The sequence below is a fragment of the Leptinotarsa decemlineata genome, unplaced genomic scaffold (genome assembly GCF_025532065.1).
Source record: "Leptinotarsa decemlineata unplaced genomic scaffold, Ldec_3_MD MMD2_P_RNA_scaffold_9, whole genome shotgun sequence".
Classification (NCBI taxonomy): domain Eukaryota; kingdom Metazoa; phylum Arthropoda; class Insecta; order Coleoptera; family Chrysomelidae; genus Leptinotarsa; species Leptinotarsa decemlineata.
Genome location: NW_027412536.1, coordinates 4,486,121 through 4,512,958, shown reverse-complemented (window position 1 = coordinate 4,512,958; position 26,838 = coordinate 4,486,121). Strand labels below are relative to the sequence as shown.

At 33.4% G+C, this 26,838-nt stretch overlaps 1 protein-coding gene across 1 annotated transcript in view; it reads left to right on the top strand.

Moving 5' to 3' along the window:
* The first annotated feature begins 2,083 nt into the window (after positions 1–2,083).
* Ip6k (Inositol hexakisphosphate kinase) overlaps positions 2,084–26,838 on the top strand; it is a 94,124-nt gene continuing 69,369 nt past the window's right edge. The window contains exon 1 of the mRNA XM_074170491.1: positions 2,084–2,904. The gene's annotated coding sequence lies outside the window, so the exon portion shown is untranslated. The remainder of the gene's footprint in view (positions 2,905–26,838) is intronic.

The following is a 26,838-nucleotide window of genomic DNA, read 5'->3' as shown; positions in this document are numbered from 1 at the left end:
TTACATTTTTGAAAATAACAATTGTATGAATAAAAAAACAGACATTAATCACTTGAGTGAAATTTATTCCTACTTATTGACTCTAGATAAAAGCTTTTACAAAAACAATATCAATTTAAACAATTCCATTGTATAATATATCTTAAATTTAATCTTTCATAATAATTTTACCAAACATAAATTTTACATTATACACTAGAGTACACTTGGTACTCCTAGTGAGAGCATATAAGTTTTATCAATTGACAGATGTCACTCTGGCATTTTAACGTTCTATTCTCAGACTCGTTCATTTGAATCCTGCACGCATGGTATGAATAACGGTCTGACGAATAACAATATTTTATAAAAAATAATCTCAAGCATTTAGAATTGTGTATCAAGTTTCATCTTCTCCAATGTATCAACATTTTTTCTTTAACATCAATGTAACCATCCTCACATAAGATGTAAGTCATGAACAATTAATAATTTTGATTTTACCTTAAAACTTATATTATTGTAGTTTCCCTGATGATGGAAATAAAATTTTCCGAAAGCTTGGACTAACTTAAAAGAGTACTCATTTACTTGCTGCAATACCCCACTATCCAATAGTTTTTATTCTTAACTAGTCAGCAACGACTACCCTTCCTCTATATATATATATATATATATATATATATATATATATATATATATATATATATATATATATATAAAATCTAGAAAGGTTAATGCAGTCAAGCTGCTGGAAAGAATTTGTGAGACATATTGGAGTATAGGTCTTTATCGATAATTTACAAAAATACTGAGATGCAGCAAGGTCTGAGGCTGAGTCGACTTCAAATGATGAAAGATGTATTGGTAGCTATGTTTGGATTCGAGGTTGCAAGAAATGCTTTCAATGGAATGAAAATGAAGTTGAAATCACATAAATAGTCTATAAATTAAATCGTCACATAAAAAGTCAGTAGAAAGAAGAGTTGGCCAGTTGTATTTTGTTCACTTCTGGTATATGTCGCTCTGGGTGGAGTCAATAGGGCTAGGTCAGTCGAACACTTGGTAAAACTATAGAAAAGAGACATCTTCTCAATCTTCCTTCAATGTTCCAAACTACTAAGGTTGCTGGTGACGTTTGGATTTCCAATCAAGCAGGTGGCTTTTTTCCGAATTCAATCTGTTCCAGGGTATCCATATATGTAAGCAAAAGTAGGTATAATTTGAGCTTTATAAATCATCAAAGAGCTATTTATAATTTTATAGTTCTGAATATTATTTCAAGTTTAAAAAAAAAAACGATTCTATTTGACTGATGTGCTTGTGCCAAAATATATTGGTATCCAATTACAATAAATTCTACAAATCAATCGACGCAGTTTGCTAAATTGTGTGTCCTGATGTTACGATGTATTTGTGTTGGTAAAAAATAAGGAAAGAACAAATTTTCATGTTTCATTCACCCTACTGTATCATATGAACACTCACCAAGTTCTATGTGGATTATTACTTTTCAGTTGAATTTTTTCACATATTTAGTATTTTTGCATGTTGTAAACGAGTTTTACGCATTTCTAAACATACAATACAGTTATTTTATTTCATCAAAGTGTGTTATTTCCCCAAGAACGAATTCCAGGATTCATGTCCTCGCAACTATCTGGTTCCATCAAATTACTCTTTATGATGATTGTATGAAGTCCAAGAAAGTGATTTGCAAAAATCCACTGTCTTTGTGCAAAGAAAAATAGTGTCCTGTATTGTGTTACTTTTGATAGTCTATAGACATAATTTATGAATCTAATGTTATATTTTTGTGAGCAAATGATGGACATGTTGGATAAAAATATCATCCAATTAGAAGACGTTATGTTTTCTGAATGAGTGTACTTTGTCTCTTAACGGTCATGCTAGGCGGCACAATTGCCGCTACTGGTCAACGGTATTCCAGGAAATAGCGAATAGGATTAAATAAGGTGGACTGATGAAGAAATAAAATAATTTTGAAGAAAAAAATCAATACGTGAATAATAAAACCAAAGTTAATATAAAAGAATAAAAAAGAATTTTTATTATGGCAAATACTGACTGTAGAACAGTGATTTGGTTACGTTACATCCTTTGGCACCTGCGGTTTACTCGATCCTGAACTTGTACACCAGAAGTAAATCAGCTTTCAAAGTATTTGAAAGGTGCACAAGGTAAGGGAGTATTCATAGTGAGTGGCGGCAAGTCTGATCATATCATAAACTCGATAGGCTCATGGACTATTGCGAGAGCAAGGTAGGCAAAGTGAGGCGAATGCGCATCGACAACCAGCGAAAGCCAAGTGGTCTGGGATTGGGTTTTACATCAGTCATGCATTATATCTTGTTCAGTCAGAGTTGAGATATTACTTTGTTTAGATTATTTATCGTTCGTCACATCGCGTTGTACATGTCAAATTCTGACCTGACATTTATTGTGACAGACAATTCATCGAACCCTTAATTTGGATGAACAAAGTGAAATAAATGAGATCTGGTTCAATGTGGAATATATCAATTAAAGGTTGGAATTGAACTATTTAAGGCACATTGAAAAAGTTACTACTTTATTCAACTTTCACATTTTATTGTTAATGTCCAGTGCGTTAAACACGGTTGCTATGTGACATATTCGCCAATATAGTGCTTTGTTTGTTCCTTGTTTATATTTCGAAAAGAACAACTCCGTGGAGTGAATGAAAACATAAACTTTTTGGGAGGGGGTTAAGTTTATTTCCTACATCTGGAAAACTCAATCAATATTAGTGTTGTCGTTGCTGCCAAGTGTACTAGAATCACCTGATATTCTGATAATCGCTATTTGACAACGCCGCAAAGCAGAAAGAGGAACTGACAGGATTTAATAAAATATTTGTTACTTTGGATTTTGATCTGTGAAGTGAGTATTTTCATTATGGGTACCTTTCTACAATAGTAATTTCTCATATATATATATATATATATATATATATATATATCTTTGTTCAGTTAACAAATTGCATTTTTTTTTCAAAAATTCAACTGTTACGATTTTCATGGAATTTTTAAACATTTTGTACCCCATTTCCACCTTGTCGGGCAGCCTGAAAACTCGGACGTGATATTTATCCTGCCGAATCGATTGAAATGAAAAGCATATATTATACTTGTGGCTGTATAAATTTGATTTTCAATTATGATTTGTCAATTTTCACCACATTTCAATCCCCTTAAATGGCCTGGTCGAAGGTAGAGTTCATCTTGTTCAGCAGACATCATTTTTTACAATATACAAACTTAATTTTAAATTATATAATAATGATAATAATAGAGAGGGTCGAAGAAAGGAGTCGCTGTATGTGAAAATAACCTGATCATCGATAGTTGTGTGACGCAATACTCGATACAGTTCAAGCATAACCTCTTTATGATCTGGATTTGATACATCACATGAGCTCATCTTGCATTTGCTCAGATGCTTTGTGGTACCCGACAAAATAGTGAGATGCTTCAATTAACTGACTCCACTCTGACAAACTCGCTTCACAATAACTTCTGTACAGGCTAGAGTCCAAACAGAGCGGGTCAATTTCAGTTTCAAAGGGTGCGTTTAAGGCAACTCCTTCAGTCCCCTACTGTTCTGCATCTCACTATTGCCATTATCCGTTGCGCTTAGAAATATTCAAGGGTATTACTGTGGCACCCCGAAAACCGAAGGCATAAGGTTACTCATGATTATATGGATGATCCTTAAACTTTATGCCTCTGGAGAAAAGGACCTCTATCAGTCCTTGAGGGTGGTGGAAGAGTACACGCATGCTATCGGTATGAAATTCGAGATAGATGAAAGCATCTTGCACCATCTGGATGCCGGAGAGACGTATACTTACCTAGTGGTGCAATACCACCACTCGCAAGAGGTTACAACACTAAAGAACCGTCAGGAAAGGACAAAGTTGCTTATATGAATATTTTTGCCTCTACTCGATTGGAGTAGTGAAGTGTACTCGGGAGGAGCTGTATCAACTCGACGTAAAGATCCGAAAAATAGTGCATCACTATAGGAGTGTTATCCCAAATCGTCCGTTCCACGGTTGTACTTCCCCCGACAATAGGAATGCCCTGGACCTCTGAATTTGGAGTGTCTACAGGACTTAATGGTACTGGATGGAACCTGTAAACTTATAAGGAGTTCGGATTTACTTATTTGCATGGTCCGCGACTACGAGAGAGCAGGAATTGCGGCTTCTCTTTTTAGGGCAGCTACCCGAGGGGTTGATGAACTCGATTTAGTTTTCAACTCTGAATGAGATGATCACATCTCCGTCACCTCTGAACCCGTTCAGCAAAATGGCCCAGATAAAAACCGTAGGGATCACTTTATTTCTGCGGTAACACAAGGATAAGCCAATGGCCAGCCAGGATGGTGTCTATAACACCTCAGTCTACTGCAAACGCGTGATGGGTATAGAAGTTTCTAACACAAGTTGCAGGGCCTGTCGCGAGGCGCCTGAGACCCTGATACACTTGCTGACAGCATGTCCAGCAAATGCGGTCTCAACCTATATCCATCGAGATAACGCGGTCCTAAAAGTGCTCTATTACTATGGCACTTTTAGGCTATTGACAAGATGCCGGTTTTGCCCCATGCTCGGGGGCTTATTGAGTCCGTTGTGGGAAGTGTGATGTACCAAATTTGTTCGTAAAATAATTTTTTGCTGCGAACTGGTTTATTTTGGGCAAAAAACACAAGAGACATTTTTTGTTTAGAATGAAACAGGCTATTGGAAATACATTTTTAAATGGTAAACCAATAATAAGACAAAAAGTTACATTGGAAATGAATTTTAGGGGTTGCGTTTTCCATCCCTTACAACCATGTGGTAAACCAAATAAATTACTGGCTAAGTGTCTTTTTGGTAGTACAAAACCTCAGGTTAATTTCAAAATTGTAACTGTTTCAGTGTCTGTGAAAAAAATTGTTATACACATTTTATGTACCCCCTTCAAGGGGCTGTATCTTAACCAGGGATGCTCCAATGAAGTTTCTTTATATGAAAGATCCCATCTTTTTTTTGATGAGGAATCACCTCTTTAAATGTTTTACACTTATTCAGTTACACCCTGTATTGTAAAACAAATTTGCACCATGCGACAACATCGAAATACGATTCATTTATAATTTTATCAAAAGATGGAAACCAGCATTAATTTGTAGTGTATCTCCGATGCAAAAATCGATATTAGTAGAGAAGAATTAATGCATTTTTCCTAGTTAGTAATGTAATATAGTCTGGGTCACATGATCCTTTTTTTGGAACTTCCAAGGTCATCGAAAATTATGATCCAGGGCTCATTCGATTCTGAATGACTTCTAGCAACTTTTTGAGAAATTTCAAGAGTGGCTTGAAAAAATTGTAAAAGTTATAAAAAATTTATTTAAAAAAAAGGGGTTTGGTTTTTTGCAAATATCTCGGAAAATATTGAAGATATCCGAAATTTGAAAAAAGAACCTTAAAGAGGAGGAAATTTCCTGAATTTCACTAGTTCGGACTTCCATTGTTTAATATATAAAATGATTTGGAATCCCTGAAACAACTAAAAAAGAAGAATTGAAAATGAATAGCTGAAAAAAACAAATATATTAAACAAAAATAACCTGAAATGAAAAAATTGTGAAATAAAATACAAGTAAAAATAGAACGATTGAACAAAAATTAAAATTAAAGAAATAAAAATGAAAATAAAAATAAAAAAGTTAAAGAGATTCCAAGCCACGTTAGTTCACGACGTTTCGATTGTTAGTATCTACAATCGTCTTCGGGTGATGATAATTGCGAAAGGTGTCGGTGGTTACGGTACTTTTTTCAATATTACATCAAGGAACAAATAGAAGACTATCTTGTTGAATCCCTCTTAACTAATATATATTTTGACAATCACTCATAAAAAAACAATTGTCATCAATCAATTTTTTCAGATGAATGGTTCTGCTAACTTGCTATTAATGATATTTATTCCAGTAAAAGTGGTGCCATGCGCCATTTCATGTAGACCCGAATCACTTGAAATCAATAAAAAAAGATAATGAAACCAAAATTGTACTCAGGACAGCTGGGTAGTTCTTAGAAAGAAGAGGAGTATTTTCAATGAGGCAAAATCGTTAACATCAAACGTTACAAAAGTATGCAGTGCCCCATTTATGACAATAGTAAACAATTTTTAAATAAATCTTTATAGAATCGCCCGACAATCCGACAATGACATTTGTATTACGGTCAACCAAAATCTCATCATTCCAATCGAAGAGGTAAGAGAAAAACAGATCGGAAATGTTCTTTGGAACAGGTTTTAAATAAATATCCGTAGATATCTCCTTGAAAAATTGGCAATTATTTTCTCCTGATGGATAACAAACAACTCAGCATTCCAACTGAAGTGATGAAGCAAAAACCACGACAAAGCTCTATGAAGTAGAGTTTTTCGAATAAATGCCTTTTTGATCTTTATCATCCCCTTGACGACCCGACTATGACTTTTTTCTCTTGACAACGATAAACTTATTATATCAACTTGAGTGGCAAAACAAAAACCGAACGGCATGGCTTTTTCAAATAAATGTCTGTAGATCCCCCTAATGACCTGACAATGACTTTGGCGTTATAAATAAAAAACTTATTGATAACAATAATTGATAACAAAAAACTCAATGTTCTAACTGAAGTGGCAAAGTAAAAACTGACTGACAAACCTCAATAAAGTAGGAAATATTTTTTTGAATAAATCTTTCATGAGTTCGTCACTTCTCATGGCAGCCAAGATAAAACTTGATTTCAGTGGAATGTAAAATCTAAGAAATTTTTTATTTCTGCCGTATTGATGATATGCCGAAAAACATAACTTGCATATAATTCGTTCTATATATAGTGTTGCCACATTACCAAGCCGTGGTTGGAAAATTATGGCTGTTTTCACATCCGTGAATCAGATTTGATATTTGCTATTCATAAATATCTAATAATATTTCTTGTACACGCAGGAAAATTCATATTTCAGTTGAGGTTTCGGATGAAGTATTCACTACTATAACAAATAAATCGTTACTCTCAATCTAACCTATCAGCGAATCAATTAGAAAGAACAAAATCCGGGGTGATAGGCCGTGTTCGAATGGAACGTATTTATTCCATTCAACTAAGACCCACCAGCCCTGATTTTGTTCTCTCTAATCGTGACTCCGGCCGTGAAAGCCTATGTTCCTATCACTCTGGATCTTTTTGAAATCGCCCGTTTTACACGGGTGTGAAGTTATCCACATCCACAAAGTACACTGAGAAAAAATATTGAATTATTATTTTTTTATTTACCGACTCTGTACACCTACCATTTTTCAATATGATACGCTTATTGACTGAGTTAGTGACAGAAAAGAATTGTTCTAATCTAAAGCAAATGAACTTTTAACGTTTAACTCATAAGAAAGAACTGTTCTAGTTTATTAAACTGTATGAAGGGATGAAAATAAGGTGGATATATTTTAAAAATTCGTAACATGAAAAATCGGCTTTGTACACCTACAATATTGGGACATGTTATTCCTGATTATCTATTCGACAGAAAAAACTTCATGTCAAGAGTTTTCCAGGCCGTTTGAGGGGGTTTAAATGGGGTGAAAATATTTAAAAAATCCGTAACATGAAAAATCGACTTTGTACACCTACAAAATTGAGAAATTTTATCCCTGATGAACTATTCAACAGAAAAAACTTCACGTCACAGTTTTTCAGGCCGTCTGAGTGGGTGGAAAGTTGAAAAATCGTATCTTCGAAAATTGAATGTGACGCCTACAAGTTTAAGATATGTTATCCATGATGATCTATTCGTCAGAAAAAACTTCACGTCTTAGTTTTCCAGGCCGTCTGAAGGGGTGAAAATAGGGTAGAAATATTAAAAAAAAATCGTTACATGAAAAATCTTGTACACCTACAATATTGAGATATGTTATTGCTGACGATCATCAGGAATAACATGTCTCAATTTTGTAGGTGTACAAAGTAGATTTTTCATGTTACAAATTCTTTAAATATTTTCACGCCATTTCCACCCCCTCAGACGGCCTAGAAAACTATGACAGAGTCGGTAAATGAAAAAATAATAATTAGATATTTTTTTCTCGGTGTACTTTGTGGATGTGGATAATTTCACACCCGTCTGTTTAACGTGAATTGGACCAAATTTACTAATTGGTTTACCCTTTCTGAATTACTTTTTCAAACGGTTGGTATTTTTGTATCTTCTAAATAGCTAAGCATTTTCAGGAACATATTTGTTACACTGACTCACTGGACACAATTTTTTTTTGAGATGAACTGACTTTTAAGTTTGTGTGAACAAATTTTACAATCAATAAATTGAACAATTTTTGTGACCAAGTAAGGTTTTTTATGGCAGTAATCAATGTTTATCCCGACTTTGTCGTTCTGATTATAAAACCTAGGTGGAATGACAAAACAATATAGATACATCTATAAAATATGCAATAAAACATACTTTTATGTATCCTAAAAGTGATTAAGGAATATATAGCAGTTAACGATTGTTTTTGATCAGAGAGAGCCTCTTGTTTGCATGATGACTTGCACTCAGTACATCAGAATGTCAGTCCCCGACAATTTTTTAGATTTCGACACCAATTGATGACGTATTTCGATCGTTTGGTAGACTTTGTTTACGTGTTGTTCATTGAAAATTCTACGGTTTTAATTCTTTTATACTACATGTGGGACGGTAGCCTGGTAGGTTGACGTGGGTGGTTTGCTTCACTCACTCAATCAATCGCTCTGTGAACCGCAAGGACGGAGATCGATTTTCACTTCCTATCGTTCAATCAGTGTTACGAATTATACGTTGAAAGGTAAGACCTCGTTCGTCCTCAAGTCGCACAAGTTTCGACTTTTGAGATTTGTCGTTCGTAACGGGGCGACAGTTGGTTAACGGAAAAACAGATTTTAACAGATAGTTGTTTTCACAATAATTATTAAACTGTGTAGGTACATTTCATATTTCATAGTAAGTAAATTTCATATTGTAATTATTGTAAATTTTAACTACAAAATGAAAATGGCTATATCTAATGAATTATTCAAATTGCTAGATATTTGAGTTGAAAGAATGGAGAACAAAAAATCAAACTCTTATACAGAATAATCAGTAAAGTGCTGACGAATTTTATAAAATGGAACAAAAATCATAATAAAAGATTTTCACTATTAATACATTTCAAAAATAAGAGTAAATCTCCATTAAAAGGTTATGTTGTTCAGTAGCCACATTTTTTGTTCTAATTAGTTTGTCGACTTATATCGAATGCACAAATTAATGACGCATGTGTATTCTTTTTTTATTGTCCCAACTGTAAAAGAGCTGAAATTTAAAATTCCATTGTTGTGTGTGTCAAAATTTCAAAGGTTCTCATTTTCAACAGTATCAGTTATTTCTTTAAAATGTGGCGACTGTGTTTAGATATATAAAATAATATCTCGTTTTTACTCGCTTTTTCAATACACCCGAAAAAAAATACTGTTCCATTTTGGAGAATTAACGAGGATGGATATTGAGCTTCATAACATTCACTGTCAGAATGATGATGTAAAATATAGTTACGTGAAACAATTACATTACTGTTTTATCTGCCGATGACTTATAAATTGTTAACTAATCGTAGTTGCTTTAAAAATAATGGCTACATTTTCCATTGAATTTAAAAAAAATTCAAGACATGCTTGACGAAGATGAATGTTTGTGATAAAATTATTTATAAGAAAAAGACTGTCACTATTAGTATGTTTATTATTCACGAGTTTTTTTTAACGATTCTCGATATGATTTTGATATTGTTTATTAGGATGATGTATTTTATAAGCAACATCAAGGGGAAAAATCAGAGACCAGATTTTTTAGAAACGAAAGATGATTTAAAAAAAAGTATTTTGAGAAAGAGAAGTGGCATTCCACTTTTCTCTTTAACATGTTTCAGTGCAAATCTCGCGTGTACGGCAATTTGCTATTACATTCAATGCTGAACGAGGTAAAAAAACTGACAATAATTTTTATGGAAACTTTGTACGTAAAATTGATGCTTTTGCTTTGTTACTTTTTCAACTTAGATCTTTTCCTATATAATAATAATAAATGCTTTTATTGAAAGGTTACTCAGTACAAGATATACTAACCTAACCTCACAAATGTCAGAATTCAACATCTGCACATGATAGATCAAGGCAGATATTGCTCTTCCATCCAACTGAAACCTCAGTTGGATGGAAGAGTACTTCGATCACGCCACTGAAGATGACTGCCGCAGTTGGAGTTGAAACGTTTGGAGATTGTAACCAAAGAAGGCCACGGAAAAACCCGGAAACTAATCTAAACATTAAATGTGAAAATTTTCAGAAGTTAGGTAAGATAGGTGGTAGGATAGTCGGTAATATAAAATAGACGAAAAACTAAATCTAAAATATGATATAGAATATAAATCTGTAGGAAAAGGTAAGGTTTTTCGTTTTTATTTACGAAGTTTAAACCTTCTTTCGGTATACATAACAGAAAGCAATGGCGATAACATCTCCCCTTACGAAAACACCATCTATGGGATCGACAGAGAACTCAATCCTTGAATCAAAGATAAACCAGGCTTCCCAAGGCGGTCAATTGCAAAGCAAAGCTTTGACATCTACCGCCGACGAGATCTGTTCTCTGTTTTATGTTGCCATACTTCTCTATAACTTTTTCACCATTCCAAAAGCTCAAAATTTAGACAGCATACAACCTCCGTTTTTACTTGATGTGAAGTAGAATTTGGTTCAGTGACGGCTCGTGCATTGAAGAACAGTGGAGGCTAAAGTCATAAAGACTATATACACACAGAAAAGCCCGCCGGAGGCGCGAAAATGTTTATGTTGTTGCACTCTTTGCTTAATACTAAAATTAGGGCATGGGCATGACAATGCGTAAAAAGTGCATGAGGAGTTATGGACTTTATTTTAGTTTGTAAACCATTTAAATGGCCGGCCATGACCGTATCCCCATCATAGGTTTGCGCAATTAACTTTTGCCTAAAATTATAGGTGTCACACGTACGAATTAAAAAATTAAACAAATCGTCAGCTGTGCGCCCAGATGAAACATCATGAAAACCCATAAAACGTTCTACCACATTATCATCTTTGACATATCTGATAACGATTGAAAGTTGTGATGTACAGGTAATATAGGTGGTTTCATCAATTTCCCATGCAAAAAAAGAAACACTTTCAATCTCCTTGCTTATATTTTCCTTAATAATATATGCCACACTGTCTATAAGCTCATTTTGGATGGTTTTGAGGTGCCCGAAAAAACGCTACCGTGTAAAAAAGTGCCAAATTGTGAATCATATTTGCCCCATAACATTAAAAGTTCCTTGTTATTGCTGCGATTGATCGAATCTTCTGTTTCATTGTGTCCACGAAAAGCAAATTCTTGGGAACCCAAATAAATCGTAATATCGATAATTAAGTCTTTTTAAATTCGACCGATTTTCCCTAACCTGATTATTAAAAGAAATTATGGCCTCTTTTTGAGCTGTTCCTATATTTTGTTTGCTAAACAATTTTAATTTACAATACGAAAATATATGCTTCTTAGATTTAAAATGTCTTTCTGTAGAACGTGGTAAATTTTTTAAATCGGAGTATCCTATTTTAGACCACGTTTGGTTTTCTGTTTGTACGGAAAATAAAACACAGGGCTAACAAAAAAGTTTTTCTCGTTTAATGGAACCATAATAAATGAAAAAAAAATTACCGAAAAGTGAAAACCTGAAAACACCTCGAAATTGAAAGAAAACACTTTAAAAACACATTAAAAATATTACCAAAAAGTGCTGCTATAATACAACACTGCCTGTTTTATACACAAGTAACAAATATTATTAGGAAACACTAAAACGATTCACCGAAATATTTTTCAGTCCTGGTCCGTCACGGCATCCGGTCCGAATAATTAAATAAAAAACAAACACAGTCGTACACTAACGGAGACCAACTGGAGGCTAGCCTCCTCTAACGCTGTAATTTCTGCAACTGAAATTACAAATCTGGACGTATGTCTCTGCTTGGATCGGTCTCGTGGAGCCTCTGTATTTTAAAGTGGTCGGAGGCTTGGCTCCTTTGCAACGTATAGCATTTATTATTTCGGTTTGATGGTTTATTCGTTATTCGTTCATGGGCGGTGCGTTTGAGTTTTGTTGATGCAGGATACAGTGTGGTACGTACTACGTAGTGAGTGATAGTGTTTTTTCGGGCATATTATGTATTTATATTAAAAATGAATGGTAAAGTAATGATAACCAAGCATTTTTAGAAAAAAAATAATCATAATTATTTGTCAATATCTTTTAATTTATTGCCATGAATAGTCTCAAATTTTATGGGGAAGCTAAGCCTCCCTTGCCTTCTCTGACGAGCCACCGCTGGTTTGGTTATTTGGTGAGAGAGAAGTTTATATTATCATTTATTTGAAACGAGCAAAAAGCATACTGGAGCAGAAAACTCAAACAAAAACCTTGCGAGGTTATATTCTGAGAAAGTTATACCCGCCGTTATGTAAAAGATTTGTGGAGTGAAGTAACAAATGAACTGAATATTATTACCGGTGGAGCTCATAAAGACCGGCCAATTTCAAAGGAAATCATTTTGAGCTTTTCGAAAAGCAGCTGCTTTTCATAATCCTCGCAAGTGATGCACCAAACCAAATACATCCAGAAAATGTTATTATTTCAAGAGATGATCTATTTTGTGAAATAGGGTAATTTCGGGCAATGAAACATTTAATACTATTTGTTTCGTAAATTTAAATAAAATATTTTCCTTAAATTCAAAGAGCGTATATTCTTGAGGACACTTTTGTTTTTTGGAAAAATCTTTTTGGCTTTGTACTTCTGTATACAGAAATGTGGAAAACTTCCAAAATAAGAAAGGAAGTAATTAAGTTCAAAATGAAGATGTGTAGATCACGAATAGGAGTCAGTACTTTCATATGAAAATGAATTACTCAAAAGATAAAGTACTTTTGAAACAACAATTTTTATATGAACATTGAATGATACGAAAATCATTTCTACCGGAAGTTTCGCACATGTTTTGCATAAAGAAGTTTGCATAAAGAAGAAGCTTATCAAATCTAGTTGTGCCTCTGAGATGCACAAACGATACACAGATATGAAATTTTCCCGATTGTACTTCTATCAGGAAGTACAATCGGGAAAAAAAATCTGGCTTTACTCAATTTGACAAATATTGACAATTACACATACACCACTAGGGGAACCCCAGTTTTTCCTTTTGTGCAGGTGGAAAATAATCGAAAGATAATAGGTAAGTGATATATAATTGAAAATAAAAAATATGCACATTCCCATTAAAGATAAATGAATTATAAGAAAATGTATAAACTTACAACCGATAATTGATTGATAATAATTGAATGCATAGTTACTGGAAATGATTATGAAACGTAGAAGGTAGATAATCTACACAAAACATTGTTTGCAATATTGATAATAACATAGATACAATTCATATAATAATTATTTTCGGAGATTGATTGCCTATGGTTTTCATCAGAAAGTGTTTCAATTCCCGATAGATTCTAGTCTTTATCCTCCTAAACGTCATCCCAATATTTCTGTTCCGATGCCGTGTCGCTATCCTCATATCATGTAAATCAATAATCATATCATACACGATGATGTTCATCATGGGTTCAATTGACATGAAATCGCCCCTCAAATTTCTTTGCTCGTTCTCAACGAGATTTGCATTGCTCAGAAAAAAACTCAAAAAAATCGTCGCAATATTGCATGACATTATTGAGATTGAAAGTAAATTTTTCATTTGCCACGTAATGTTTCAGTCCAGCCCAAACCAACTCAATAGGATTCAAATCCCGGTGATACGCCGGTAATCGTACAAAGTTGTGGTTTGCAGCTAGAAAGAGCTGATCTTTTTCAGACCGTTTGAATTTTGGCTTAAATTTGTTTATGCATATAATTCAAGTTTCTGCATGTTATTTTCAAATGGAATATTCCTCTCTGATAACAATGATTGCATATGGGTTTTTTGGTCGATATCGTTGACATTTTGTTGATTTGTTTATTATGATATGGTGCATTATCGATCACCCCAAGCTTTTTAATACCATTTCTTATAATTATCAAAATTAATCTAGTTGTGATAATCATTTGAACTACAATTTGATTTCCATCTAATGTAAACATATAGCCAAGCTATAATAAGCCAAAAAAAATTCACGTTTCAATGATTTTTATTGTATTTGAATACATTCAAATGGAAAGGAAAGGTCAGTGAAAATTAAAGAAATTAAGAATATTTTGATAGGTTGAATGAGATGTCTTTGACAGGGAAAAATTAAGTGACAAGCAAATTACTTTTCTGATTAGTTTAATAAGTGAACAATAATTATGACGTTTCGACCGTGTCATTTCGTGAGCACTTAGATTAGATTAGATTAATATGGGGCTTCTGTGCTGAACAGCCACTACACTGCGACCTTTGCAGATCTATTGTGTGTGCCCTCATGTATGCTAGAGTTCCTTGTCTAGGCCCGTCCTTGTAACTAGACTACATAGGCCAGACCTCAAGTTCCCCATATATTGAGAAGGTTGTGGTTTTTCCTCCCCTAATGTTGCAAACCTTATCCTTGACAGACCTTCGCAACAGCATAGTATGTGTACGGAGGTTTCCTCATCCTCTTGGCAAAGCCTGCATAGGGCTGTGTCTGCCAGTCCGATGTTGTTCATGTGTTTGTTGAGTCTACAGTGTCCCGTCAATAGCCCGACCAGAACTCTAGTTGATCGCCTATTCAGACTTAGTAGGTACTCCGTGAATTTTGGCGATGGCTATTTAATGAACGCTTTGGCATGTCTCATACCCGGCGCCTTATTCCACCATTTTTGAGATTGTTTTTCCTTCCAGTTGCAGCGTGAGCACTTCCTCTAAAATCTGAGTCATCCTTACTAGTTGACATGGTTAAAAGTGAGGTTTTATGAAATTCTTCTTCTTCGGCACAGTAGACCAAGGTTTCATGAAATTGAATTTCAGAAAAAATATTCACAAAACTTTTCAATTCCCTGAGTCCAATATCTCACACTCACGACCAGTTAGTGAGAAAGAGAATTCAATGATCTCAGTTTTTGTCAGGAATCGTTCAAGAATCCACTCCCCATTTTTGTCACTTTCTCCTGACATTTCTACTCCCTGAAACTCAAGAATAGCGGTTCAGGTGCCCCATATTATTTTTGTTTTCGTTACCAATTTCTTTATTTATCTTGTTGTGTCGAAGTTAGCAATAGAAAACAAAATCCAACCAGCTGATCATAAAATATTCCACCAACGAAATGTCAATTTCAGTCACGAATAGATGTGCTTGTTTGGATATTTAATTAGTAGGGAAAGATTACCTTCATGTGAACATGTACGTCAAGGCTAGATTCAAGGGCATCCAAATAACATTTTCTGACACGTGGGTGAAGGCGAAATTTGCTCTTCATACTCACATATTCTAAATTTGATTGTATTAGCCATCCAAGTATTGCTACAAGGATATTACTGAAAAATATAAAAAATTCTCAAAAAAGAGACAGTATTTAAATTGGTTAGGGCTAATTAAAAAACATATTAGATATTAATAAGTGTAGGTGTTAGTGTGTTTCGTGTTGAGTCATAAATTATCTGCAATAAGTGCTCAAGTGGTATAAAATGAATATTCAATATGTGTAAGTATTCTACTCAAAAGGAAGGAAGTGTATAATTCAAACTTTCTGAATAGGAAAATTTGCGCTATGGAAACTGTCAATATGTGTCCATTATACAGGGTGTTTCAGAATTCGACGGACAAACTTATACCACGTCATTCCTCTTGCAAAATGATGAAAAATGAGGTAGGACATGTGTGTCCGGAAATGAGCCGTTTCAGAAATACAGGGCGTTGAAGTTGCAAAATAAAAAGACCCTTTTCGTCGTAGCTCCCGGACTGAAAGGAATAAATTAATGAAACTCAGCAAATCGATTACGAGCTAGAATGTGCTTCCTCCAGTGGTATGTTTGCTTCAGTATCAGTAGCCAGTGGCGTTCCAGCGGGGTAATAGCTTATATTTCCCCCCTTATTTTTTACGCCACTGACTTTATATCCACAACCGTCTTTTTTTTGAATTCCTTGATCAATTTTACGTAAAAACCAAATAAACATTCACTATCAAAAAAAACCAGTAGTTTTCGAGAAAAATTGAGTTGAACTGATACGTGCATTCTTATATGGGAATAATCGATTAAAATAATCGAAATTCCAAAACCAAAATTATTTGAACTCTTTTATGATTTCACCATTAATTTAGCGCTTGCAAGTGATGGTAATTATTGTGGGTTTTCTATCATCGTACCAATTTTTGTTATGTTTAGCATATTGTAATGACAAATCATAACTCTTGAGACTTATTTTCGTGCTTGTCAATAGATTTCATTGTTGAAATGTTTTCATTGTTCTCAGATCTTCGAGTGACTTTGTGATCTGAAAAAAAGTGACCCCAAATAAAATTTGCGATCATTCGGAATCTCGACTGAGTTAGGCTCCAATAATCCTAAAATAACACCATTATTCTGGATTTTGGGAAAATTATTTTTTGTTCACAATTATCCTGTCTTTCCCATTCGTGAAATCACACTTCTCTTTGTAGAATCGTAAATATCTTGAAGAATATTCATTAATAAGAAAATGAAAAACATTCTCAAAGTATACAGTGTTTTCAAATTTTCACAGATGAAGCCGAAAAACAAAATTTTACCAGTAGACTCTAATTATACGCCTGAAAAAAAGAAATGTATTTGGAAGAAGTCAATTTATTTGAATAACCATCTGATAAGATCTTCGCTAACTCTAGTCAGTAAATGAAGTTTTTTAAATAAATGAAGAAATGGAAGTTGTCTATTTACAGCTAATTACATAACTCTTAGTTGGATGTCGGTACTCATAATTCATCTTTGAGTAGAAATATCATGTTCAAAATATACCTTCTCTACACATATTTTAGATAATGTGATAAGAAACAATACTGTTGAAATTCTAGAACAGTGAGTCATAAACACGAATTTCTTTTTGAAATTTACATTGAAACTTCAAATGTGCTTTTGAATAATAATTAGAACATCTGATGAATAATCAATAGGGTAATTGTTCGAAATTTTTTCCGTCAACACTTATACACGATCTTCAACGGCGCAACATAGAAAATCGCACTTTTTCAAATGATTCTAAATTTTCGGCAATCGTTATCGATGCAGCTTGAATGCGGGCGACTAATTCTTCTTGGCTTTTTGGTTCTGTTTCATAAACCAGTGACTTCATATGACCCCAAAGAAAATAGTCAACAGGATTCAAATCTGGTGATCTGGCAGGCCATTTGTGGGGTCCACCTCGACCAATCCAATTGTCACCGAATTTCCGATTTAGGTACTCTCTAGCAGCTAACGAAAAATGAACAGAAGCACCGTCGTGCTGAAACCACATTTTATTCCGGATATTCAGAGGAACATCTTCTAACAATTCAGGCAATACTTCTCCCAAGAAAGTGCTATAATTGTCCCCATTCAACTTATCTGGTAAAAGATAAAGACCAACTAAACGGTTTTCTACTATTCCTGCCCAAACATTCAATGAAAATTTTGTTTGATGGCCATGAGGATGAATAGCAAAAGGATTTTCCTCGGCCCAAATATGGCTATTGCGAGAATTGAAAATACCTTCCCTTGTGAATTTTGCCTCATCAGTGTATAACACTTGCTTGATAAATTTCGGATTATTTCTCCACATACTTAAAAACCATCGAGAAAATTCAATTCGATCTGGATAGTCCTCTGGTTTCAGTGCCTGAACTTTTCTCAGTCGATATGGGTATAACTGCTGTTCATGCAAAGTCCTCCAAACAGATGATGAAGACACATGCAGCACTCTAGCTATAGATCTATTACTTTCAGACGGATGTTCAGCAGCATAGTTCAATATCTCCTCTTCTGTGATATAATTTCTTACAGTTCTCTGTATACCTGCATTCCTTCTGGTAATTAAAAAACTTCCTGTTTCCCTGAGTCTTCTGTCCCCGTTTTCGAACGTTTTCATATTAGGAATTCTATTTCTTCCAGGAAAATTTTCACGATACATTCTTTGTGCCAACCTTCCATTTCGTCCCGATTTTCCATAAATAAGGTGCATGTCCGCTAACTCTTCGAATGTAAAATTCATTTTTATTATACGAAATACACAATCAAACACTTTCTGACAGCTACGTGCTACGTTAACTTGGAAGTGTCATACGAATCTCATTTCATTTCCACAGCCCCCTAACAAATTTATTGTTGTCAATGAATAAAGTAATCCTCATTGCTTAGGTGGATCAAAGATTGTTATAAGTCACGTGAATGTTTTCTGAAACTATTCAACTATTGTAGATGGCTAAGGTTGAAACAAGTAATGGTATTTTGGTTAATCGATAAAACTTGGATTTTTACCCAGTGAGAGAAGATAATTCGATAAAACATTCTGAGTTCAGTTTTGCCAACTATTCGTAATTGTCTTTGAAAATCGTTTGGATGGAACATTTTATTAAAAAATAAATCTCGAGGTAAAGCCATTCAGTAGGTCTGCGGGCTCACAACATATCTCCAAAAAAAGTTGGTAAAATGGTAGAAAATCCGCAATATGTTGCCGAAGTGAATAATTTTTCAAGCACACAATGAATGGTAGAATGATGAAAGAGTTCAAATAATTTCGGTTTTGGAATTTCGATTATTTTACTCGATTATTAATATTCCCATATGAGAATGCACCTATCAGTTCAACTAATTTTTCTCGAAAACTACTGGTTTTTTCATAGTGAATGTTTGTTTGGTTTTTACGTAAAAGTGATCAAGGAATTCAAAAAAAAGACGGTTGTGGATATAAAGTCAGTGGCGTAAAAAATAAGGGGGGAAATATAAGCTATTACCCCGCTGGAACGCCACTGGCTACTGATACTGAAGCAAACATACCACTGGAGGAAGCACATTCTAGCTCGTAATCGATTTGCTGAGTTTCATTAATTTATTCCTTTTAGTCCGGGAGCTACGACGAAAAGGGTCTTTTTATTTTGCAACTTCAACGCCCTGTATTTCTGAAACGGCTCATTTCCGGACACACATGTCCTACCTCATTTTTCATCATTTTGCAAGAGGAATGACGTGGTATAAGTTTGTCCGTCGAATTCTGAAACACCCTGTATAAGAAGAACCCGTTGATCGTTGGAAACCAACTAGCTGTATGTAGGTATGAGTTTCTGTAATTTTATTCATTTGTTTATGTAATGCTCGGGAAATAACATAATAATAAGTGTATGCTTCCAGTAATTTTTGATCCATATTTTTTCAATTCTAAAGCTAAATGGCGGAATCAAATAACTGAATTCATGAATATTCTAGTATATTCCTACTCTTGTACTAGCTTCAAATGGATAACACTTATGGTAGAAGCGAAACATTCTTAAGAACATAAAACTCTCAAAAAGTGTAACCTTCTACTCGTGAAATTCAACAATTATCAGCTTGGGAAATTTTGATATTACTTTCACCTCAATTGGGGTGTAAAGTCGTAATCTTTGACATATTTTATTTTAAAAAAACAATGTTCCCTAGCGAGGTACAAATAGTTTTGGACAAATAGACCACTCCCGAAAACAGTTTAAAAAAATAATAAAGACTACAAATATCCACAGTTCAATTGAAATTCTAAAAATTTGTCCTAATTCTTACCTACTAACTCATCAGGATGCTGGCTAGGATGCAATTCATGGTACTGCTTTGCTCAATGGCAGAAGCACAGAGGTGAATGTTTACTGAAACGAAGCAAAAAAGCTCAATAATGTAGCAAAAAATCATACCTTTGTCTCCATATCCTTTTATAATTTGTTTTGTTTTCGCATAGTCAACAATCTTTCAAGTTATATTTAGCCGGTGCTCGTTTCTCAATCAGAATTCGGTTCATTGAAATCTTAGGCCAACCGAAATCTAAATATGTCTCGCGTGCGGCGTGCTTCGGTTCTTACTTTCACTACTGTCACCGCTGACCTAATTCTTGTGGAGTACTCTGAATTTAGTTTTTCTGTATTCTTTACTATATATATTTTTCTTGATTGACTCGGTCATTACTCGATGAAGATCCATAGAAATTTCACAAACTATACCGGAAACGATTTGATCTTCACAAACTTTATTTTAAAAATATCACATGTTTCGTTATCACAGTAGCTTTTTTGTAATGCATAACATACTAAAAACTAATTGTTTACTCTTATTTGCATAAACCCCTCGTAATAACCAATGAGAACATACCTACTCAGGAACTTACCTACAGCATCTATTCAACTTTTATATAACTCAGGTTTATCCTCAATTATGATTACCCAGAGCATATTATATCAAATCTACATTATTAATAAAATAAATATGAAGACTAGGATAATATGGGTGTCTAAGAAAACAAGTTCGGTAATGGTGATCCATTCAAATCCAGATAGTCATTCAATAAAATGTTTGAAGTTTTAAGCTTATTAATTTCCATTGCTTCCAAATGATTTAGCTTCATGTGTAAAATTTCTAAATATTCGTTAAAGATATGATTTTATCCTAAAAGATGATTTGAATATGTTGAACTTGTGTTTTTCATTTACATAACTCATATAATGTTCCTGGGTGCGATTCCTAAATGTTCTGCCGGTTTGACCAATATATACCAATTCAATTTATATACCCTTTATTATTTTCAACTAGCTTTCCCAACGTATTACCTGTTATATATACAATTTTAATATATTGTTTATTCAAAAATGAAGCCACTTTTTCTGTTGTTTGTCCAAAATATGTTGAAGCTCTCTGATTTTGATTATCTAACTTATCAATGGGTGAACCGTCCCGAGTCGCTTTTGCGTAGACAACAACAATATTCATTCCTATTCAAAAGGTTTAATTATGGGAAATATGTTGAGCCCTTTACTTGCGGAAATTTTCATGCATAACCTAGAGAAGTCGATTCTCAAGCATCCTTTGATTCAGTACTTTGTGTATTGGCATAGGTATGTGGATGACGTTTTGGTATGTTTCACAGGTACTAAGAGACGATCAGATATTTTTCATAAGGATATTAAATTCACTATTGAAGTAGAAGCAGACAATTCAGTCTCAATAAATTGATGGATGTAGCCGTTACTACGTGGTATAAAATCATAATGAAGAAAAGAGAAATAAAACTTTCTATGTTTTTTACCACAGGGGAAGACTAACACCCCCCATACACCGTACAGAATTATTCAAAAAATCTTTTTCATACCAGATCGCACGAGTGTACAACTCAATCTCTGATGAATTTAAACTGATGTCTTTGAAAAAATTCAAAAGAGCAGTGAAACGGAAATATTTGAACGAAATCTAATGTACACCCATTGTCAATAAGAATGGTGGTTCGTAACATTAATATATATATATATATATATATATATATATATATATAATAATATAATATATATTAATATAATATACTATTGTGTCAATTATATATTTAGTACTTTCACTCAACAATTTGTGAATAGTTTTGAATATTTTTCTGTTATTTTTTCTGCCAATTTTTTTTTCTTTCGTTTTTTTGCATTACATATGTTTAAAAAAAAATATATGTTTAAAATATGTTTTTCCGTTAATCAGCTGCCGCCCCCATACGAACGGCAACTCTCAGAAGTTGAGAAACTTGTGCGAGCTAAGGACTAACGAGGTCTTACCTTTTAACGTGTGATTCCTAACACGGAATGTGTGTATATGGGTACATATATGTGATACATGTATATATATATAGTTCTTTTTTTTGGCCTAAGATGAAAAACAGAGGTTGCATCTTTTGGTGCAACCAACTAATCTTCAGCCTTTCCCGTTTATTATGGGAATAAAGACCTATTATTATTATTATTATTATTTCAAAGGTCTAGAGAAAATGCTACGAAGAGCCCGTTTCATAATTTTTTTCAATTCGTTGGAAAGAAAAGTATAATTTATGTAGAAAATTTTGTTCTCATTATTTTGCGTAAATTTAGATTGAAATTAGTGAAATTCCAAAATGTTATGACAACACGTTTTTTTCCGCTATAGTGAAAAATCGCTTTTCAAGAAGCAGTCCAACGAGTTTGATTTTCTTGGCCGTTTTTTCGTTGTTCGACTGAAAATCTATAGTGAATTAAATTCAAAATGATGATGAATACACTACTGAAAGTAGTAATTTCCGAAATAAACTAGTTCATGCATATAAGTATAAAATAACTTGATTTGAGAGGACTCTGGGGCAATTTTTACGATATTTGACATGTATTGTTTTTCTTTTATAAGTTTACAGAAAAGTCCACGACGGCATATGTTTATATTCAATAACTTACTTTTGATGTTCAAGAAATAAGCACATATAATGTGGCAATAGAAAAGACATTTAGACGAATATGATATTAATCCGTGTTCATGTTAATAATCTTAAGCATTTCATAGACATAATTGCCTTCACACCATATCGCAAAAAAATATCGCGCAGGAAAATAAATTCAAGCGCAAACTATGCGACAGGCATAATGAAGAAAGGTTACAATTGTGTTGGTTTTGTTTTAGGTAATATGAATCACTTCGATGGTTAAGATGAATAGATACTTACCTATTTCGAAATACCTTTTTGCGTGAATATGATAATATTTATTATCAGTTAAAATCTGATGTGATGCTATGACATAAAAAGATATAGACGTATATATTCTGCTACCGTGCGGGCTAGAGTAGAATAAACAAAATAATATACTTTCAGTTGTACGCTGGGATGAATCGATGTGCTAGATTCAGATAGTTTATTTCTAAAATCAACGGTCCAATTTACGATTTAGAATAAATGCCGCCTTTTACTGGTACCTCACGTGTCGTGTTATATTATTTTTTCTTTTCTGTAAGGAGTTTTTTTATCGGAATATTCACCGTGGTGCGATTTGTTTCTGGAACTGCACTTTTTCAATTGTTCATCGTGTACTTGAAAAATGATAATAAAAAACAAATATTAAGAGTTAAAACCTTAATAAAACAGGATGATTATTCATATGGGCAGAGCCTACCGGGGAATGCCGATTTATATTGAACTTGAACTGTTGTAGGTTATATTCATTTGGTAAAACCATCTTGGGTAGTCCATGGCCTCAAGTTCGCATGTAGTGGAAATATTGGTTCAAGTGTAAATTCTGGGAAGCAAGTTATATTCTGAGTTTGAACCGTAAATATATACACAATTAAAGCTGGGTAGACCATCTTCAGGAAAATTTCACATATACCAAAGAAAAAATAAAGTTTTCGAAAACCCGTGTTTCATTTCTTTCTCAAAGTTTGACTTGTTTTCTGTTTTCAATAAACTATGAATTCACGTTGCGTTGAATTATTCTGTAAATCGCATAGGTGCAATTAGAAATAGGTATCTAGGTTTTATAATCATGATTTTCGAATACACCTCGGTAAATAGTTTATATTGAGTCTACAGGTGTTATCTAAATGAGTTTTTAAACACATCACTTGTTTAATATTTGCAATGGGTACTTGAACATCGGAATAATTTAGTGGAGAACTGTCAATAAAATTATATTTTTTTATCCCAGATTTGCCAAATGTGTTACATGTCCTACATATACTTGGAATAAAAACATCCACTGTTAGTATCCTATCATTAGTATACATTTGCCTTTCGTGCTTCATGTTGAGTTATAAGTAAGGATATGATTAATTTGAGGTTGACAAAAATAAGAATTTGTGGAATTTTTGAAATGGCTGAATACGATGTTACCTCCACGAAGAAAGTTATTATTTTCAGATTTTGCATGAATGTAAGATGATTTCGATAACATTTTCACTTTAAATGGAATATCTAATATTCAGCATACATTCGAAAAATTATTTCAAGTTGGTGTTTTTGTTCTACGCATATGATATATGTAGGACAGTGAGCACTTGCTATACCGTAATGTTTTTAGGGGATTTTCCCTGCATGAAGCTTTGGCAATAGTAAAAGAGGATGATATACAAGCAGATACAATAACCCTGTTTCCGCCTAGTAACGCTTGTGATGATATCACCGATTAAGATTATGGAGAAGAAGATTACATCGACATAAATGATTTGCCTGCTTCACAAATGCAAAGTATTGTGGGGAATCATCTACACATTACTATGAATATGACTGGGATTCACATGATGAAATACCATTGTCAGAAAAACAAACATCAAAGTATATGAAAAAACATGAAAACAGTTTATCAAAATGCGAGAGAAGATATTCAGAGCAATAATGATATTTTTGAAAAGCCCCAAAGTGATATTGTTACTGAATATACCCCTTCACAATGGTTTTCACTTTTCTTCGATGAAACAATTCTTAATTGGAGTCCTTCTTTAGCGTGGCTACGAGCACAAGATACTAATAATACTCTAGTTTCCGAAGCAATATCTAAAAACAAATTTGTACAGATTCTCTCAACTATTCTATTTGAAAATGATAATATTTTGGACCAATCAGACAAGTTTGCCAAAGTCAGACATATTTGAAGGAGAAGTTTCTTGAGCGTGCTTACATCGAAGAAAACAATATTATTAATGAAGACAAGGCTCGTCAGGGATATATAAATGGCTTTGAGCCTTATCAAAGTGCTGCAACAAATATCAGCAGAATATATAACGAGTTGTGTGCTGGAACAAGTGGTACTTGAATATGCTGATACTATTCAGTCGAAATGGAATTATTTGAAATTTTATGTATATTTCGACAATTTCTTCAAGTCTATTGCTTTACTAGAACATCTTACCAAGAAGAAGCTATATGGTAGTGGAACAATGTGTGAAAACCGTATTCCAGGCAGTATTTTGCGTAACTCAAAAGTACTGAATAAAAGGCCACGTGGAACATATGACCACAATAAAATTGGTGATCAGAACATAATATTTGTTGAGTGGAACGATAATAATATTGTGACATTCGCTTCCAATGTAGTTAGAGTAAACCCATTACATACCGTTCGACGATACTCCCAAAAAGAAAAGTAGTATATTCAAGTTGATCAACCTCATGTCAAAATGTACAATAAAAGGATGGGCATAATTAAAATATCGCACATCTGTAATAGCTACAAAATGGTACTTCCCTTTAGTTATCCATTGCGCAGACATGGCAGTAAACAATGCTTGGTAATTGCATAAAAACTCTGGAGGAGTAATGGATCAGTATAGCCAATACTTTTCTTACCCAAAATAAAAAAAAATATTTACCAGAGCGGACATGGTTCCAAACATTTGGTTCTTGCCACAAAAAAAGTACCACTAGATGACAAAAGTGTGACATTTGTTTGCATGTTGAATGTTTGTAACATACCATACTGAATAAATAGTTACCTACTGTTCCAAAATATTCATAGTATAGCTTTTTCCCATTGTCAAATATATATAGTACAACACCTTGAAAAACGTCTTTGAGCAATTTTATTATCGAAAACCGAAATTTATGAACTACTTCATGTTTGAAGGTGGTTGACAATGTTTCGTGGTGTATTTCATCAGTTCGAATTTCCATTGCCTAATATAATATAAATTGATTTGAAATCCCTGTAAAAATTTTTAAAAAATTAAACCGAAAATAACAATAGTAAAATTGTTATTTTCAGTTAATTTTTTATTTTTTCATCAGGGATTTCAAATCAATTTATATTATGTTAGACAATGGAAGTCCGAACTGATGAAATAGACTACTTCATTTTTCGTAAATGAAATTAAAATAAACAAAGTGAGACTCACTTGATTGATTCTCATATTCTCTTCACTGGCTATAAACGCTCAAGACTTTCACCAAAAAAAAAAATATTCACTTGTTCTTTATCCGTAAACACCACCCTAATTTGAAATTGATTTTCCGTCCTGCATATGAGAGTAATAATAGGTAGGTGCACTAATTAATATATCTTCATATTTAATAATTCAAGAACTAATGTACAGATGCTTAATGTAGGGATATAAGCGAATAATATATTAAAAATAGAAATCCCCTAACTAGGTATGAAATATTCACAGAATATTAGAAAGAAACGGAAACCTGCATCAATACTCAATTTATTTATTAAATATCTGATACAAAATTTTTGTTTTGCCATTGAAGTAGCAAAAACCAAAACAAATTCGACATTGTAAATGCAAATGTAATTATGTATTTATCTCCTGACCTCGTTTTTTAGTCTAAAGCAATTTATTTCGGGTATGAAGAAATTGTCAAACAAGCAATTGAACGTAAATATAATTTCATTATCATCTCTATTACACTTGAAATATTTAACGATTGTAACAACATATTTACGATTATTTATTTGTGTTTTTCAGAAGTTAAGGCGTATGTTTTAATTTTGCGTACATTGAGATATATACAGGATGCAGCGCAATGACTGTCGGTTAGCCGTATTTTGAAATATAATAAAATTTATATTCTACAAATTGGGCAAATGTAGATTTTTTAATATGTTTTATCGAATGTCTTCACTTCTGGGGACACCGAAAGTTGATACCAACTTCATTAATTCAAATGTAACACCCTGTATATTTTCACATTTTTCAATACCTGTCATAATTAATGTTAGTTTATGTAATACACCCTATACCAAAAATGAATCGTTCTCGAG